The sequence below is a fragment of the Chiloscyllium plagiosum genome, unplaced genomic scaffold (genome assembly GCF_037043375.1).
Source record: "Chiloscyllium plagiosum isolate Xiang-an unplaced genomic scaffold, Cpla_swu_hap1 HiC_scaffold_37, whole genome shotgun sequence".
NCBI classification, from domain to species: domain Eukaryota; kingdom Metazoa; phylum Chordata; class Chondrichthyes; order Orectolobiformes; family Hemiscylliidae; genus Chiloscyllium; species Chiloscyllium plagiosum.
The window spans coordinates 93,613,933-93,632,837 of NW_028270175.1; positions in this window are offsets into that span (position 1 = coordinate 93,613,933).

Sequence of the window (18,905 nt, forward strand, 5' to 3'; positions counted from 1 at the left end):
ACAGCCAGTTACCACGATTGTGGGGCAAAGTGATGTGGTGGGGTACAGATTCTGGATTAGTGGTGCTGGAAGAGCACAGCAGTTCAAGCAGCATCCGAGGAGCATTAAAATCGACGTTTTGGGCAAAAGCCCTTCATCAGGAATAAAGGCTGAGAGCCTGAAGCGTGGAGAGATAAGCTCGAGGAGGGTGAGGAGAAAGTAGCATAGATTACAATAGGTGAGTGGGGGAGGGGATGAAGGTGATAGGTCGGGGGCAGTCGGAGGATGTAGTGGATAGATGGAAAAGAAGACAGGCAGGTAGGACAAGTCAGGTCAAGTCACGGGGACAATGCTGAGCTGGATGTTTAGAACTGGGATGAGGTGGGGGAAGGGGAAATGAGGAAACTGTTGAAGTCCACATTGATGCCCTGGGGTTGAAGTGTTGCAAGGTGGAAGATGAGGCATTCTTCCTCCAGGCATCTAGTGGTGAGGGAGTGGCGGTGAAGGAGGCCCAGGACCTCCATGTCCTCGGCAGAGTGGGTGGGAGAGTTGAAATGTTGGGCCACAGGGCGGTGGGGTTGATTGGTGTGGGTGTCCCGGAGATGTTCCCTAAAGCGCTCTGCTAGGACGTGTCCAATCTCCCCAATGGAGAGGAGACCGCATTGGGAGCAACGGATACAATAAATGATATTAGTTGATGTGCAGGTAAAACTTTGATGGATGTGGAAGGCTCCTTTAGGGCCTTGGATAGAGGTGAGGGAGGAGATATGGGCGCAGGTTTTGCAATTCCTGCAGTGGCAAGGGAAGGTGCCAGGTTGGGAGGGTGGGTTGTGGGGGGCGTGGACCTGACCAGGTATTCACGGAGAGAACGGTCTTTATGGAAGGCAGAAAGGAGTGGGGAAGGAAATATATCCCTTGTGGTGGGGTCTGTTTGGAGGTGGCGGAAATGTCGGCGGTTGCTTTAGTTTATGCGAAGGTTGGTAGGGTGGAAGGTGAGCACCAGGGGCGTTCTGTCCTTGTTACGGTTGGAGGAGTGGGGTCTGAGTGCGGAGGTGCGGGATGTGGACGAGATGCGTTGGAGGGCATCTTTAACCAGGTGGGAAGGGAAATTGTGGTCTCTAAAGAAGGAGGCCACCTGGTGTCTTCTGTGGTGGAACTGATCCTCCTGGGAGCAGATACGGCAGAGGCGGAGGAAATGGGAATACGGGATGGCATTTTTGCAAGCGGTAGGGTGGGAAGAGGTGTAATCCAGGTAGCTGTGGGAGTTGGTGAGTTTTTTAAAAATGTCAGTGTCAAGTCGGTCGTCATTAATGGAGATGGAGAGGTCCATGAAGGGGAGGGTGGTGTCATTGATGTTCCAGGTAAATTTAAGATCAGTGTGGAATGTGTTGGTGAAGTTGATGAATTGCTCAAACTCCTCGCGGGAGCACGAGGTAGCGCCAATGCAGTCATCAATGTAGCGGAGGAAGAGGTGGGGAGTGGTGCCGGTGTAATTATGGAAGATCGACTGTTCTACGTAGCCAACAAAGAGACAGGCTTAGCTGGGGCCCATATGTGTGTCCATGGCTACCCCTTTGGTCTAGAACATAGAACATAGAAAAATACAGCGCAGTGCAGACCCTTTGGCACTCGATGTTGCGCCGATCCAAGCCCACCTAACCTACTTTGGCCCACTATCCTCCATATGCCTATCCAATGCCCGTTTAAATGCCCATAAAGAGGGAGAGTCCACCACTGCTACTGGCAGGGCATTGCATGAACTCACGAATCGCTGAGTAAAGAATCTACCCCTAACATCTGTCCTGTACCTATCACCCCTTAATTTAAATCTATGCCCCCTCGTAATAGCTGACTCCATACGTGGAAAAAGGTTCTCATGGTCAACCCTATCTAAACCCCTAATCATCTTGTACACCTCTATCAATCACGCCTAAACCTTCTTTTCTCCAATGAAAACACCCCCAAGTGCCTCAGCCTTTCCTCATACGAACTTCCCACCATACCAGGCAACATCCTGGTAAACGTCCTCTGAACCCGTTCCAGTCCATCCACATCCTTCCTATAGTATGGCGACCAAAACTGCACACAAAGCTCCAGATACGGCCGCACCGGAGTCTTATATAACTGCAACATGACCTCAGGGCTCCGGAATTCAATTCCTCTACCAATAAAAGCCAGTACACCATATGCCTTCTTCACCGCACTATTTACCTGGGTGGCAACTTTCAGACATCTGTGTACATGGACACCAAGATCCCTCTGCTCATCCACACTGCCAAGTATCCGACCATTAGCCCAGTACCCCGTCTTTTTGTTACTCTTACCAAAGTGAATCGCCTCACACTTACCTACATTGAACTCCATTTGCTACCTTTCTGCCCAGCTCTGCAACATATCTATATCCCGCTGTAACCTGACACATCCTTCCTCACTGTCAACAATTCCACCGACTTTTGTATCATCCGCAAACTTGCTCACCCAACCTTCTAGCCCCTCCTCGAGGTCATTTATCAAAATGATAAACAGCAATGGTCCCAAAACAGATCCTTGCGGAACACCGCTAGTAACTGCACTCCAAGATAAACCTTTACCATCAACTACTACCCTCTGTCTTCTTCCAGTCAGCCAATTCTTAATCCAAACCTCCAACATACCCTCAATGCCATACCTCCTTTTTTTTTAAAGTAGCCTACCATGGGGAACCTTATCAAACGCCTTACTAAAATCCATATACACCACATCTACCGCTTTACCCTCATCTACCTCCTTAGTCACCTTCTACATGAATTCAATAAGGTTTGTGAGGCACGACCTGCCCTTCACAAAACCATGCTGACTATCCTTGATCACATTATTCCTACCCATATGTTCATAAATCCTATCCCTTCTCTCTAAAACTTTGCCCACAACAGAAGTGAGACTCACTGGCCTATAGTTACTCGGGTTATCCCTACTCCCCTTTTTGAACAAGGGAACCACATTTGCTATCCTCCAGTCTTCTGGCACTATTCCTGTAGACAACGAGGACATAAAAATCAAGGCCAATGGCTCTGCCATCTCCTCCCTTGCTTCCCAGAGAATCCTAGGATAAATGCCATCAGGCCCAGGGGACTTATCTATTTTCACCCTTTCCAGGATTTCCAACACCTCTTCCCTACGTACCTCAAAGCCGTCCATTCTAATTAATTGTGACTCAATATTCACAGCGGCAACAATGTTCTGTTCCTGAGTAAACACTGACGAAAAGTATTCATTCAGTGTCTCCCCAATCTCTTCAGCATCGACACGCAACTTCCCACTACTATCCTTGACTGGGTCTATTCCTACCCTCGTCATTCTTTTATTGCTGACATACCGATAGAAAGCCTTAGGGTTTTCCCTAATCCTACCAGCTAAGGACTTTTCGTGACCCTCCTTGCTGCTCTTAGCTCTCTCTTTAGATCCTTCCTGGCTACCTTATAACTTTCAATCGCCCCAATTGAACCTTCACGCCTCATCTTTACATAGGCCGCACTCTTCCATTTAACAAGAGATTCCAATTCCTTATTAAACCACAGCTCCCTCACACGACCCTTTCCTCCCTGCCTGACAGGTACATACTTATCAAGGACACTCAATAGTTGCACCTTGAACAAGCTCCACATATGAATTGTGCCTATGCCTTGAATCCTACTTTTCCAAGCCACGCATCCTAGGTCGTGCCTCACTGCATCATAATTTCCCTGCCCCCAGCTATAACTCTTGCCCTGCAGTGCACACTTATCCCTCTCTATCACTAGAGTAAAAGTCACCGAATTGTGGTCACTGTCCCCAAAGTGCTCACCGACCTCCAATTCTAACACCTGGCCTGGTTCGTTACCCAGAACCAAATCCAGTATGGCCTCACCTCTTGTTGGCCTATCTACATATTGTGTTAGGAAACCCTCCTGCACACATTGGACAAACACCGACCCATCTAACGATCTCGAGCTATAGCTTTCACAGTCAATATCTGGAAAGTTAAAGTCCCCCATAACAACCACCCTATTAGTTTCACTCGCAATCCTTTCTTCTATATCTCTAGGACGATTAGGAGGCCTGTAGAAAACTCCTAACAGGGTGACCTCACCTTTCCTATTCCTAACCTCAGCCCAAACTACCTCAGATGGCGAGTCTTCATCCATCATCCTTTCCACCGCCGTAATATTATCTTTGACAAGCAATGCCACACCTCACCCTCTTTTACCCCCACCTCTGACCCCACTAAAACATTTAGACCCTGGACCTGCAACAGCCAATCCTGTCCCTGTTCTGCCCATGTCTCCGTAATAGCCACAACATCGAAATCCCGGGTACCAACCCACGTTGCAAGTCTGGAGGAAGTGGGAGGATTCGAAGGAGAAATTGTTAAGGGTGAGGGTCAGTTCGGCCAAACTAATGAGAGTGTCAGCCGAAGGGTACTGTTGGGGACATTGGGAGAGGAAAAAACGGAGGGGTTGGAGGCCCTGGTCATGGTCGATGGAGGTGTAGAGGGATTGGATATCCATGGTGAAGATAAGGCGTTGGGGGCCGGGGAAACAGAAGTCTTGGAGGAGGTGGAGGGCGTGGGTGGTGTCTCGAACGTATGTGGGAAGTTCCTGGACTGGGGGGATAGGTCAGTGTTGTGTTAGGTAGAGATGAGATCAGTGGGGCAGGAGCATGCTGAGACAATGGGTCGGCCAGTGTGGTCAGGCTTGTGGATCTTGGGAAAGAGGTAGAACTGGGCAGTGCAGGGTTCCCGGACTGTGAGGTTGGAAGCTGTGGGTGGGAGATCTCCTGAGGTGATGAAGTTCTGTATGGTCTGGGAGATGATGGCTTGGTGATGGGGTTGGGGTCATGGTCGAGGGGGCAGTCGGAAGAGGTGTCCTCGAGTTGGCTTTTGGCTTCAGCGGTGTAGAGGTCAGTGCGCCAGACTACCACTGTGCCCCCTTTATCTACTGGCAAAATGGTGAAGTTGGGATTGGAGCAGAGGGATTGGAGGGCTGCGTATTGTGAGGGTGAGAGGTTGGAGTGGGGGAGGAGGGTAGACAGGTTGAGGCGGTTAATGTCCCAGCGGCAGTTGGAAATGAAGAGGTCGAGGGCAGATAATAAACCAGCGCGGGGTGTTCAGGTGGATGCAGTGTGTTGGAGGTGGGCGAAGGGGTCCTCGGAAGGTGGGCGGGAGTCCTGATTGTGAAAGTAAGCTCGGACGCGGAGGCGACGGAAGAATTGTTCGACGTCACGGCGTGTATTAAATTCATTGATGCGTGGACGGACGGGGATGAAGGTGAGGCCTTTGCTGAGAACTGATCGTTCGTCCTCAGTGGGGGAAGGTCTGGAGGGATGGTGAAAACTCGGCAGGGCTGGGAGCTGGGACCTGGGAGTGGGGGCAGAGCCTGTAACTGGAGTGGGAGGAATGGAGGTGGAGTCATGAGCAGGGTTCCACCCCCATTCCCCCCACGTTGACGTCATCATCCTAGGAAAAATACTTCCACTGTCTACCTTTCTAATCCTCTGATCATCTTGTATGTCTCTATAAAATTCCATCGAGCCTTATTCTTGCCAATGAGAAGAGTTTCAAGTCTCTCAGCCTTTCCTCACAAGACCTTCTCTCCAGACCAGGCAACGTTCTGGTAAATCTCCTCTGCACCTTTTCCAATGTCTCCAGATCCTTCCGGAAATATGGGCACCAGAACTGAACACAATATTCCAAGTGTGGCTGCACCAGCGTTTTGTATAGTTGCAGTATGGTATTTCAACTTCGGAACTCAATCCCTCCACGAATGAAACCTAACACACCGTTTGCCTTCTTAACAGCACTACCAACCTGGGTGGCAACTTTCAGGGATCTATGTACATGGACTCAAAGTTCCCTCTGTACACCACACTACTAAGCATTTTTCCATTGACCCAGTATTCAGCCTTCCTGTTATTCTTCTCAAAGTACATCACCTCACATTTAGTTGCATTGTACTCCATTTGCCACCTCTCAGCCCAATTCTGCAGTTTATCCAAGTCCGCTTGCAACCTGTAACATTTTTCCACACTGTCCACTACTACACTGACTTTAGTGTCGTCCGCAAATTTCCTAATCCATTCACCTATACTTGCAGTGGTCCCAAAAAAAATCCTGGTGGCACGTGACTAGTAACTGGACTCCAGGCTCAATATTTTCCATTAACCACCACTCGCTGCCTTCTTTCAGAAAGCAAGTTTCTAATCCAAACTGCGAAATCACCCTCAATTCTATGCCTCTGCATTTTCTCCAACAGCCTACCATGTGGAACCATGTCAAAGGCTTTACTTTTGTCCACGTGTACCACGTCAAATGCCCTACCCTCATCTACAAGTTTGGTGACCTTCTCAAAAAACTCAATGAAGTTTGTGAGACATGACCTGTCCTTGACAAAACCAAGTTGACTATCTGAAATCAAATTGATGTTTGCCAGATGATTATAAATCTTATCTCTTATAATCCTTTCCTAAACTTTTCCTACAACAGAAGTAAGGCTCACTGGTCTATAATTACCTGGGTCATCTCTACTGCCCTTTTTGAACAAGGTCACAACATTTCCAAACTTCCAGTGCTCTGGTACCAAATCTGCAAACAATGACAACTCAAATATCCAAGCCAAAGACTATGCTACCTTCTCCCTAGCTTCCCAGAGAATCCTCGGATAAATCCCATCCAGCCCAGGGGACTTCTCTATTTTAACTCCTTCCAGCATTGATAACACCTGTCCGTAACTAACCTTGATAATTTCTAGTCTAATATCTCATACCTCATTCTCTTCCTCTACAGTATTCTCCTTTTCCTGAGTGAAAACCGATAAGAAATGTTCATTTAGCGTCTCTCCGATCTCCACAGGGTCAACACTCATCTTCCCATTCTGTCTGTGATCGGCCCTATTCCTACCCTCATCATCTTTTTATTTCTCACATACCTATAGAAAGCTTTAGGGTTCTCCTTTATTCTATTTGTTAAAGACTGCTCGTGTCCTCTCTTTGCTCTTCTTAACTCTCTCGTTAAATCCTTCTTAGCTGATCTGTAATTCTCCATCGCCTCATCTGAACCATCTTGCCTCATCAACACCTAAGCCACCTTCTTCTTCGTAACAAGAGATGCAGTTTCGGCAGTAAAACAAGGTTCCTTTACCTTATCACTTCCTCCTGCCTGACAGGGACATACCTATCAAGGACACGCAATATCTGTTCCTTAAACCAGCTACACATTTCCATTCTCTGCATCCCCTGCATTTTGCTACCCCATTCTGTGCATCTAATTCTTGCCTAATAGCATGATACTTGTCCTTGCCCCATCAATAACTCTTGACCTGTGATATGTACTTATTCCTTTCCATCGCTAAACTAAACTTAACTGAATTATGGTCACTCTCTCCAAAGTGCTCACCTACAACTAAATCAAACACCTAGTCTGGTTCATTACCAAGGACCAGATCCAATGTGGCCTCCCCTCTTGTCGGCCCTTCAACATACTGTGTCAGGAAATCCTCCTGTACACATTGGATAAAATCCGATTCATCCAACATATTAGAGTTATAGCACTCCAGTCAATTTTGGGGAAGTTAAAGTCCCCCATAATGACCACCCTGTTACTTTCACTCCTATCGAGAATAATTTTGCTAATGCTTTTTTCCACCTCCCTGGAACTCTGCGGAGGCCTATAAAAAACCACCAAGCAGTGTGACCTCTCCTCTTATATTTTTAACATCAGCCCACAATACCTCAGGAGACTAGTCCTCATCAAAAGTTCTCTCAGCCACCGTTATACTCTCCTCGACTAACGTGACATGCATGGACCCATTGCAGAGCTTCAAACTCCACGAGGCAGCCATTCTCTCTCACAGACAGACTCAGTCTGTAACCACCTCTGTCCTTAAGACCTTGTGCACTGCCTGTGCTCCTCCATTTCCCCTTTGCACGTTCCTTTTCCAACGCACCTCACCTGCATCACTCAACGAATGGTGCTGTCAAGGGCAGAAGTCTATGGAATAGCCTCCCTAACCTTCTCTATCCTCCTTTAAGATGTATTTTAAAATCATTCTCTTTAATCAATGTTTTGATCATCCAGGAAACACCTTAGGAGATTTGCCATTGTGAAAGATTCCATACAAAGCAAGTAGTTGTTGTTATTGCCGTACATTAGGAGAAACAGGAATGATGCATTCAAAATTCTAACAAGAAAGTCTCTGACAGGTGTAATGTGCAGGCCACCAAATAATAACATCACATTGTGATGGGCAATAAACAAAGAAATAACTATTGCCTGTAAAAATGGTATGGTTATGGGTGATTTTAATCTACATGTAGATTGGTCGAACCAGCTCAGTCAGGTTAGTCTTGAATTTATTAAGTGTATCCATGATAGTTTTTTGACGAGGATGAAATGGAACTGACAAGGGAGCAATCTTTCCAGCATCTGGCCCTGTGCAATGAGACAGGAATAATTAATGACCTCAGAGTTAGGGATCCTCTTGAAAGAAGTGATTACTGTATGGTTGAATTTAGAATACATATGGAGAGTGTGAAGATAAAATCTAATACCTGAGTCCTGTGCTTCAACACAGGGAACTACAATAGAATGAGGGAGAACCTGGATAAAGTAGACTGGAAACAAAGATTTTATGGTGGGACAGTTGATGAGCAGTGGAAGATTTTCAAAGGCACTTTACAAAGTGCTCAACAATGATATACTTCAGTGAAAAGGAAGGACTATAAGAAAAGGCATACTCTGCGATGGGTATCTAAAGAAAGCGATCAAATTGAAAGAGAAGGCATACAAAGTGGCCACAAACAGCCTGAAACTAGAACTGGGAAAACTTTAAATGTCAACAGAAAGCCACAGAAGAGTTATTAAGAAACGTAAGATAGAACAGGAGAAAAATAATCTAGCACAGACTATAACGACAGATAACAAAATTTTATATTGAATGAGAAAAGAGTGGCTAAAGTAAATGTTGGTCCTTTGGAAAATGAGAAGGAACATTTAATTATGGGACATCACAGTGGAGGAAACTAATATCTTGCCAATAATTAGCAAAGAGACAAAGAGAGGTGAGGATTTGGAAACTATCATTATTACGGAACAGCTAGTGATGGACTGTTGGAGTTAATTGAGCTAATGACAGAAAAGTCTTCTGACCCTGATGGAATGCATCCCAGGGTACTAAAGGAGATGCCAGGAGAAATAGCAAATGCACTGGCAGTAATTTTCCAAAATTCACTGGACTCTGTGGCAGTCCCAGCAGATTGGAAAGCAGCAAACGTGATGCCACGTTTTTAAAAACGAGGTGGTCAAAAGGTAGGGAATTATACACAAGTTAGCTTATTCTCTGTAGTGGGAAAGATGCTTGGGTCTATTATCAAGGAAGAAATAGCAGGCAATCTAAATAGAAATTGTCTCATTGGACAGACAGAGCATGGGTTCATGTAGGACAGGTCATGCTTCACAAATCTTTTGGAATTCTATGAAGACATTTCGAGCAAGGTGGACAACGGGGACCCAATGGATGCGGTGTACCCGGATTTCCAAAAGGCATTCAACAAGATGCTGTGCAAGAGGCTGTTGCATAATATAAAGGTGCATGGCGTTAGGAGTAGAGTATTAGCATGGGTAGAAGATTGGTTGACTAACAGGAAGCAAAGTGTGCGGATAAATGAGTACTATTCTGGCTGGCAATCAGTGACTAATAATGTGCCTCAGGGATCAGTGTTGGGACTGCGATTATTTAGAATTGATACAGATGATTTGGAGTTGGTGACCACATGTAGGGTGTCAAAGTTTGCATATGACACTAAGATGAGTAGCAGAACAAAGTGTGCGGAGGATTGTGAAACTTTGCAGAGGAACATAAATACATTGATTGAGTGGGCAATGGTCTGGCATTTGGAATAGAATGTTCATAAATGTAAAGTCCTACTGTTTGGTTGGAGTAACATTAAAAAAGAGATTATTACTTGTATTTTAAAAAGTTGCATCATTTGCTATGCAGGGGCACCTGAGTAACCTTCTGCATGAAGGTTGGTCACCAGGGACAACAATCAATTCAGAAAGCAAATGGAATTTTGGCCTTCATTGCTGAAGGGATTGTGTTTAAAAGCAGAGGTTATGTTCCAGCTGTATTGGGTGCTAGTGAGGCCACACCTGGAGTACTGCATGCAGTTTCTGTCTCCTTACTTGCTCAAGGATGTACCGGCACTAGAGAGGGTGCAGAGGAGGTTAACTGGGTTGATTCCGGAGTCGAGGGGATTGGCTTAACTGAGGCTGAGTAGATAGGGATTATATTCCAATGGGAAACATATAAGATAATGAATGGAATGGATAAAACAGAAGTAGAGAGAATGTTTCCACTGGCAGATGAAGCCAGGACAAGAGGGCATCACCTCAAGATTAGAGGCAGCAAATTTAGGACTGAATTGAGAAGGAACTTCTTAAATCTATGGAATTCATTGCCCAGGGAAGTAGTTGATGCTAGTTCAACAAACGTTTTTAAAGCTAAGGTAACTTTTTTTTTTAAAGAAATAACTAATTAATTAAGGGATATGGTGAGAACGTTGGTAAATGACTCTGCGTTCACGAAATGATCAGCCATGACCTTAATGAATGGCAGAGCAAGCTCAAAGGGCAGGACGGCCTTCTCCTGTTCTTAGTTCATTTGTTGTTGTACATTGCATTCCTCCAGCACTCTTGACTTTCAGGTGCTGGTGTTGGATTAGGATGGACAAAATTAAAATTCACAGAACACCGGGTTATAGTCCAACAGGTTTATTTGGAAGCACTCGCTTTGCAGCTTCTTCATCAGGTGGTTGTGTGATTTTTAACTTTGTGCCTCACTCTTGTAACTGACAAACAGCAACAAAAGCCACGAAGCAGTGCGCATGCTCCAGGCAACAATGGGCCCCTGGTGGTTGATGTCAGGGGAAGACCAATGGAAAGGCAGGGGCACAGCTGGAGGACCTGGTGGGGCATTTGGTCCTCCGACCAATCAGAGTAAATAAGGGACTGGACTGGACTAGACTATACCACGTGATCATCGTCACGTGGGCGCGGATGTGCGGGACGTGTGGATGGAGAGCTGTTGGAAGGAAAGAAATAAACAGCAGGATGTTGGACGGAAATGGTGTTGGTATGGGCAGAGAGGTTTTACAAACATTTGCTGCACATCGGAAAATACAAATTTGAAACTTACAGTCCTGTATTTGCAGTAAACTGGAAAATAACCTGATCGTGTGATCGCCGCCATCTTTATTCGGGGCAATGATTCACTGGTCACGTGCGCGGCCGCCAGCGTTGTAGGGGGCAAAGTTCAGAGGTGAGTCTGTGCAGCCCTCCCTGGTGGAGAGTCATAGGGCAGGATTTACACAGACCACATTCAAACCCAGAGAAATGGATATTTGTTTCTGGATTTGTTTCTTCATCCTTTTAAATGATTTGGATGTGAATAGAGCCGGTACGGTTCGTACATTTGCAGATTACACCAAAATTGGAGGTACTGTGGACAGTGATAAAGGTTGTCTCAGAATACAATGGGATATTCATCAGATGGGCCAATGGGCTGCGGAGTGGCAGATAGGGTTTAATTTAGATAAATGTGAGGTGCTGCACCTTAGAAAAGCAAATCAGAGCAGGACTCACATTGAATTGTAAGGTCTTGGAGAGTCGTGCTGAACAAAGAGACCTTGGAGTGCATGTTCATAGTTCCTTGAAAGTAGAGTCACAGGTAGATAGGATAGTGAAGAAATTGTTTGGGATTCTTCCCTTCGTTGGTCAGAGCATTGAGTAAAGGAGCTGTACAGGACATTGGTTAGGCCACTTTTGGAGTATTGTGTGCAATTCTGGTCTCCCTCTTATCAGAAAGGGCACTGAAACATGGAAGGTTTGACAATTGATTTTTTAAGGATGTTGCCAGGGTTGGAGGATTTGAGTTGCAGGGAGAGGCATAATAGGGTGGGACCATTTTCCCTGCAGTGTCATAGGCTAAGGTGTGATGTTGAAGAGGTTTATAAAATCGTGAGGGGCATGGATAGCGTAAATAGACAAGGTGTTTACCCTGGGGTGGTGGAGCCCAGAACTAGAGGATACAGGTTTAGGGTGAGAGGGGAAAATTCAAAAGGAGCCTAAAGGGCAACCAAAATTGTAACATTTAAAAGGCATTTAAATAGGAAGGGTTCAGAGGGATGTCGGTCAAGTGCTGGTAAATGGGAATAGTTTAGGTTAGAATATTTGGTTTGCATGGATGGGTTGGACTGAAGAGTCTGTTTTTGTGCTAGACATCTCTGGCCGTGGGATCAAAAAAGTGAACACTGCTCTGATTCACCTCTGGGCTCCTTGATGTCCACATGTTCGTTATCTAGCTTCCTCAGTCTGACATGTGTATTTTTGCCATGTTTAGTATTTTACTACTACGTTCACAGACCTTTTTGTAAATGGATTGTCCACTGCTGCCCGACTCCTGACCGTATGCTGCTCCATTATCAGATTATTTTTTCCACAATATCTTTGACAGTCAATAATTCTTTTTTCCAATAGTGAGTGGATTTTTCTTCCACTTCTGACAGTCAAATTCTGCACCATTTTCATTCCCTATAATTCACTACCTGAAACATCATGTGTATTTCTCCTTCCACAGATACCAGTGATCATTACCAAAGCCCTGTTGTCTGTGGAGAGGGTGATGTTTGACTTCCTTGTACAGCTGCAGTTTGAATGGTGAAGGCACTCCCACAACATGGTTGGGTAAGAGACATTACAGATTATTCACTCAGCAATCGTGAAAAGTAGAAGATATCTGTACAATTCAACATGTTTTTAATTTCACAAAAAACATTGAGAACTTTTGACATAAGGCCACAGCTGGAGAATATTATGTCCAGTGACCAAAACCATTGCCAAATAAGCAATTTTTCAGGAATGCCTTAAAGGAAGAAAACAGATCTTAGAGGGTGGGAATTCCAGACCGTGTTGCCGTGGAATCTATAGAAACAGTCACTTGGCTGAACTCAAAAATAAACACATCATTGGGAGTCTAAACTAAAATTAGTTATTGAGATATGAAAGGGTGTGTGGTGCAAGAAGATAGGAATGATTACAGCCCGGAATTAAGTCAAGGGTGTGAAAGTAAATTATTGTTGCTTATAAATGGGAGCCTTTTGATGGATCAGCAAGTTCTGGTACAAGTGAGCACTTGGGCGGTACAGTTTTCAATATTCTGGAGATTATAGGGAGGGTGATTGTGGGATGCTGGCCAGGAGTGGGTTTAGATAATGAAATCTAGAGTTAACAAAATGAATGAATGAGAGTTTCAGCAAATGAGCTGAGACTGTGGTGAGGTCAGATGATATCACTGAAGTCGAAATAGTGGTCTTGGAGTGGGACTGGGCTATCACCCTCCCCTCATCTCTGGAATTCAGCTGTTTGTCAGTTTGTGAATCAAGTCTGGAAAAAGATCAGGAACTGAGTGACCCTGGCAGAACCCAAACTGGGTGTCACAGAAGGTTATTGCTGAGCAGCTGCGTGACAACACTGTTGATGACACCTTCCATCACTTCACTGCTGAGCGAGTGTCGACTGATGGAGGGAAATTGGCTGAGTTGGCTCTGTCCTGCATTTTTGTGTTGAACAAACCTGGGAAATGTTCCACAATATCAGTAGGTGCCAGTGCTGGACTTGCCTTGGTGGGCAGCAATTTCTGGAGTAGAGCCATCAGTATTATTGCCACAATGTTGGCAGGGCTGACAGCCTTTACACTACTTCTCCATTTCTTGATCTGATTTGAAATAAGTTTTCAACCAAGTTGAATCACGTCTGCGATGTCAGGGACCAATGTAGAAGGCTCATCCACTTGGCACTGCTGGCTGAAGATTGCTGCAAATGCTGTTGTCTTGTCTGTTGCATGGATGTGTGAGACCCCTCCATCAGTAAGGTTGGGGATATCTGTGATGCTTCCTGCAGTGAGTTGTTTAATTGCCCATCACCATTCCTGACTAGGTGTGGCAGAACTGCAGAGCTCAGATCTGATCCATTGGTTGTTGGATCACATAGTTCTATTTGGTGTTGCTTGCGCTGTTTGGCGTGCAAGTTGGGTAGCTTCACCAGGTTGGCACCACATTTTTAGGGATGCCTGGTATTGCTCCTGGCATGCTCTGCGGAACTCTCCATTGAACTACGGTTGATCCAGTGGCCTGATGTTTATGGTTGAGTGGGGAATATACCAGACCATGAGAGTTCAGATTGGGCTGGAGTACAGTTCTGCTGCTGTTTTAACCCACAGTGAGACAGAAGTTGCAGGGTCAAGAGGGCTGATTGAGTCGTTGTATTTTCCAGTGCATTGGTAGATGTAATGTGGTCCATCCAGTTTCGTACCTTTGTTGAGACTGTGCAGTGATTAATACAATGAGTGATTTGATGGGCCACTGTCAGGAATGCAACTTTTAAAAAAAGGTTTTGTGATTTGCGCATGAAAGAAGTGAACCTATCATGGTATTCGAACAGATGAAAGACTCAACAGACAATCAAGGTATTTTTCAATGGATAATTTCAGTTACATCACACTAAATTTTTGCTATAAACTCTGTGCCTTAGAATTGTGCCCTCCACAATCACCTGATGAAGGAGCGGTGCTCCGAAAGCTAGTGTGCTTCCAATTAAACCTGTTGGACTGCAACCTGGTGTTGTGTGATTATTAACTGACAATATTACAGCACTACTAACAGGGCTGCATGTAAACAGGCTCAGTCCAGTTAATCAATACATTCAGAAGGATTTCCTCCAACTTTGATGAGGCATTATTCGTCAAAACCGTCAACTTCAACCTGCAATGTTGTTATTAACAAAAACTTCAGGCTGACACAAAGCTCCCCACCCCACTGCAATGTGGTAACCGGGCCCGGCCCAGGAACTAGAACTGGGACATTTGTGGACTGTGATCTCAAAGGAAGGGAGCAAACACAATTCTGACAGATTAGTCCTCAAAGATGAGTAGCAAGTTTGAGACAAGGCAGGTGGTATGCTGCCTTGCACTTACCTTAATTGCATTTCTTATTTACAGTCGTGTTTTGCAAAGTATAAAGAACCGGTTTGTTTTCTGTGGTTGGGGAGTTTTATCCTCGTTGATCACAGTTGCTGCCTCTCGCTCCCCATGTCAAACCATAGGATCGATAACAAAACAATAAACTGCAAGTGCTGGAGAAACTCAGCAGTTCTCAGGGCATCGGTGAAGAGAAAAAAATGTTACATTTCAAGTTCACTGACTCGTCATCTGAACGGACAAAGGTCACTGGACTTGGAACTTACAATGTTTAATTCCCCTCAGATATGCTGCTGGACCTGCGGTTCTCCAGCACTGTGCTTTCTATATTGAACTTGAGTATTTTTCCAATCTGTTCGTAAATAATCTCCAAAAGTGAAAGTTTCATTGCAAACATGAGCATAGTTTCCACACGTGAGTTACACAAGCACGTCTCAGTTTAAAAACAAGATTTAACTCAAAGTAACATTCCATCTCAAAATTAGCCAAGTTACACCAGTAATAAAGCTCATCCACCCAATGAGGCACTTCACAACATACTGCAGTGTTGTACACAGCCACCTTTACCAAAGAATGATCACGTCACAAAATTGAAGGCCAAGAGCATGTCTCTTTAAAGGAGCTGAAGTCAAACTCAATTTTTGGAAGGATTTTTATTAAACCTGATTGAACATTTAAACCTCAGAGCATAATCTTTGCTTTTTTAAACAAAGTGTGTGGGAAACATCCCACATCTTGGTAAAAGTTCAGTGCGGCCTGATACATAGAGCCAAAGTCAAGCAAACATCACACTTTCCATTCACTTCTACAAAGGGCTGACATCACATTTCGTCAGGATTCATAGTATTTTATAAATTGTTTGTAAAATCATTTGTCACATTAAAGAACTAGACAATAAATGTCATTGTATACAATAAGAGTGAAGCCTGTGACAGCAAATTGAGCTTTGGAGGGCAGTGTATGCGCTTTCTAAATTCTGGGAGCACTTTGGGAGATTGCTCCCAGATGGTGATAGTGAGCATATCTGGAATGCACGTTTTAGATTTGAGAATCATTGGGAGACAATCTGTGGTTTAAATAGTACTTGGCTTGCGTTGTTGGTGTACAGTAAGCAATTCATAAAGTTACTTATATATTGTTGTTGACTACCTGCACGGTATTCAAATCTACCAGGTTGCCTTCAATCGTGTGAATGCATCTATTGTAAATATTTGGAATATTCCAGAACTGCCCAGTGCTTGACAAATTCAGGAGGGACAAAAAATCACATTGAGTAATTTGAAATTAAGAATCCAAGAGGATGTAACCACTGAAGTATTCAATTCAAATAGTTAAATGGAGTGCTCACATTTAAAATACCTCTTATCCATAGGAATAGAGGGACTGACAGAATTGGGATCAAAATCCTGGCTGGGGAGTGTGAAATGTGCTTTGATAAAGTCACCGCATTTACCAACAATAATTTGGCAAGCTCAGAAATTTAAAAAAAACAATATGAGCTTCATTGCGACTCCAGTCGGGTCCCAAGCTCTGTGAAAACTATAGCAATGTTCAGGTTTATTGCATACACTCTGAAACACATGTTTCTTCTACAGATCCTGCAAGTTTCCCCAATGAGCATAGTCCATCCAAATGATGTTGCTAACTTTGGCCAACTCCTTTCTTTCCGAGCCTCTATAACCTGAAGAGTGACCAGAAGCAATTACTCCACATATGTGGGAACATTACTGACGAAGATTCTTTCCTTCAGAATTGAATTCCATATTTTCAGTGCCCAGAACAGATAAAAATCTTGTTATCTTTTATAAAGCAACCTTTTCTTGCTTAATAATCAAGCTGCCTAAATTTTAAATTATGAACACTTCTTAATAGTTGACTAGATACTAACGAAATATTTTGTGTGAAACAAATCACATGATACATAGTTATTCAGATAATAAAACAAGTTTGTTCATTGAAGAACCCAGAGGAAAAGGTCATGAAACAATGTGACTTTGATACACCTCAATCATCATTTCAAGTGCATTCTCTGCATAAATTCTCCTTTTCCTCCTCGAAGTATTCAACTTCTTGAATAACTGAGAGAATGAAGTCACAGTTGTAGAACACAAAATCAGACCCTTCAGTCCAACTTGCTCATGCTGACCAGATATCCTAAATTAATCTAATCCCATTTGTCAGCATTTGTTCCATATCGATCTTAAACCCTTTCTACTGATTATCAATTTATTTTACTTTATCAGCACTTGAAATACTGACTTTGTTTTCTCCCAACATTGGTTAAAGAAATTATAAGTTCATTCATCCAAGTTAATTTTGTAATCTTTCACTAAGAAACAAGTGAGAACAACATATAGCTGAGTGCAAAACAAAATACTGCAGCTGCGCGATATCTGGGAACATTCTAAAGGTGAGGCACTGATACTGCACAAGTTTGTCAGTACGGTTTCAATTACTGACAATAATTTAGTCATGCCTTCGCCTTCACACAGTTAAGGCAAATGTGAGATATCTGAATTTCATGAATTGGTTTGTGTTGCACTTCGTGACGATTAAACCAAGAATAATTTTTGTTGATCAAAGGAAAAAGTGATGACCAAAGAAGCTGGACATCAGAGTCGAAAAGTGCCATGCTGGAAAAGCACAGCACGTCAGGCAGCATCCGAGAAGCAGGAGAGTTGATGTTTCAGGCATAAGCCCTTCATCAGGAATCACAGGCTTCAGAAAAATAACTGACATAGACTTATACCAATACATATGTAGAAGGGTCAGAGCATGTTACTATCAGATTAGAGACTAATTTCAGATTTGGTACCATTCATGCAACATTTCATATGATATTTACATATGTACCTAAAAGAGAAGTTGTCTAAAATTACAAGCTCCAGAATGATTATACGATTAAATATGGAAATAAAGCTGGTGAACAAGAATGGCAAAGTAAAGTCCCATCAGTATCGCCTTGGGCAGTGTCAAGTAAGAATTTGACAACAGAGTTATCATTTTGGTGTAACCTGCTCTCTGGACAAATTGCAGAAAAAATCTGTTCAATTTTATCTGCAAACTATTGAATGCAAAATCCTCCTTGCATAATAATGAGGCAGCATTTTGGGATGTCATTTTTAAAATATATTATTTTCAATGTTACTCACAATGAAGAGTGATCACTTGGTGCTGTCTACCTGACACAGTACGCAAAGGAATTAACAAAAAAAAATTATAACCCAAATTCAGAGTCACTAATTCAGTGCTATTGCATGGGTCCAGCATTTATAAGTAATCATTTTTTAAAAAATAAATACAGATACATTTACTAACTATATTGGAGTACAGTCAAGTTTCTTACTGAACAGTGACAGGATTGGACAAAGTCTGCATGGATTTAAGAGAGGGGAATCATACTTAGCAAATCTACTGAAAGAACCTACAGAGTCGAATATTAAAGAAAGAAATTGCAGGACATTTAGAAAAGCTTATCATTAAACATGGTAGACGGGGTTTTGTGAAAGAGAAACTATATTTGACAAATTTGCGACAGTTCATTGAGGAGATAACAAGCAGGGCTGATAAAGGACAATCCAATGATGTTCTGTATTTGGTTTTTAAAAATGTAAATGATAAGGTGCTACATAAAAGTTAATTGCACAATTTAGGAGCTCATGGTATTGGGGTAATGTATTAGCATGGACTGAGGATTGGTTTACCACACTGGCTGTTGCTGAGTCCTCACTTGGAGTGCTGTATACAATGTTAGCTCCCATATTTAATGAAGGATAAACCAACATCGGAGACCATTCAAAAAAGATTCACTTAGGTGCTTCAAGGATGAAAGGGTTGACCTATCAAGAATAGATAAGCAGGGGTGAGCTTATGGAAACAAGA